Genomic DNA, 1,845 nt, shown 5'->3' on the forward strand with positions numbered 1-1,845 from the left:
AATTTAACCAGACAAAGATCTCGTGTTAAACATTGCCACGCGAATCCTACTTATCATTTAAGTTCTATCTCTCCTACCGATCGCCATGGCTTAAGAGCTTTAGACTTTGCCTCTGAATCAGGCTGTGAGCAAATCATAAATGAAGCTACTCACAGGTCTGGTAATTGCTTGGACCTTGTATACACTGACTTCCCTGGCGTTATAACTGGTAAGGTTGGTTCTCCAGTCGGGACATCTGATCATGCCTTGATTTCATTATTAGTGAAGACTGAGCAGCCTGTCCCTGATATATCATATTCTTGTAAAATTTATATGAAATCCCAAGCAGACTGGAATGGGATTTTACATGATCTTTTGTTCTTGAATTGGTCACAATTATATAATAGTGTAGATCCTGTTGTCCCTTTGAATGAGAATCTAGTCAACATAATTGATAGGCGTATCCCTTCTCGTGTGCTAAGGTACCGAGTGAAGGACAAACTGTGGTTCAATGATGATTGTAGACGTGCTTTTTTGGAGAAGCAGGAGGCCTATCAACTTTGGAAGGGTAACAGATCAGATTTGACCTGGAACAACTATACTCAGCTTCGAGCTTTTGCTCAGAGAGTTTATGCCTCAACTGAAAAGGAGTACAATTTAACCATAAAAGAAACCCTTTCTGGTACAACTCAGGAACATAAATGGTGGTCTACCCTTAAATCTGCACTCTTTGGTGTAGATGCAACAGTTCCTCCTTTACTTAAACCAGATGGCTCAGTCACTCACTGTCCAAAGGAAAAGGCAACCCTTTTGGCTGATGTTTTTGACAGTAAACAGAGTAATGAAAAACTTGAACTTCCTCATTCCTGTTTTCCTGAGGCTAAACTAACTAGTTTAGCTTTTCGATCTCGTGAGATTAAAGCTCTGTTGATGGACCTTGATGCTTATGGAGGTGTAGACCCAAATGGTATTTTTCCTTTGTTTTTTATAAAGACAGCAGATTTCTTAGCTCCAAAGTTATCTGTTATTTTGCGCAAGTTAGCAAGAAGAGGAGCTTTTAGCACTAGTTGGAGAATTGGTAATGTTACTCCTCTATGTAAATGTGTTTGCGGTAGCTCAAGTCCCACTGATTACCGCCCAATTTCCATAACTCCCATATTATCTAAAGTTTTTGAACGTCTTCTGGCAAAACGTCTTAATAGGTTTGCTGAAGGTAATCATCTCTTCCCTAGTTTGCAATTTGGTTTTCGTAAAGGCCTTGGAGCATGTGATGCCCTTCTTACAATCTCCAATGCTGTACAGAAATCCCTTGATTGTGGTCGGGAAGTTCGTATGATTGGCCTTGATTTTAGTGCTGCCTTTGACCGTGTTAATCATGAGGCCCTTGTTTTCAAACTGAAACAGTTGGGAGTGGGTGGGTCGTTTCTTAGCATTATTATTGATTTTTTAAGTAATAGATCTCAAAGAGTTGTTGTTGATGGGCACCATAGTGATTATAGGAATGTGATATCCGGTGTTCCACAGGGTAGTGTTCTTGGCCCATTACTTTTCATACTATATACACATGACATGTGGTTTGGCCTAGAAAACAAGCTTGTTGCATATGCAGATGATGCTACTCTCTTTGCATCAATTCCATCCCCTGAATGTAGATCTAGGGTTGGTGAATCCCTTAATAGAGATTTAGCTAGAATTAGTGCATGGTGCAAATTATGGGGTATGAAGTTGAATCCTAACAAAACTCAAAGTATGATTGTAAGTAGGTCAAGGACGGTGGTTCCTCAACATCCGGATCTCAGTATTGATAATGTTTCTTTAAATATGTATGACTCTTTCAAAATTTTAGGTGTGATTCTCGACAGTAAA

Source organism: Palaemon carinicauda, chromosome 9, assembly GCF_036898095.1.
Source record: "Palaemon carinicauda isolate YSFRI2023 chromosome 9, ASM3689809v2, whole genome shotgun sequence".
NCBI lineage: Eukaryota > Metazoa > Arthropoda > Malacostraca > Decapoda > Palaemonidae > Palaemon > Palaemon carinicauda.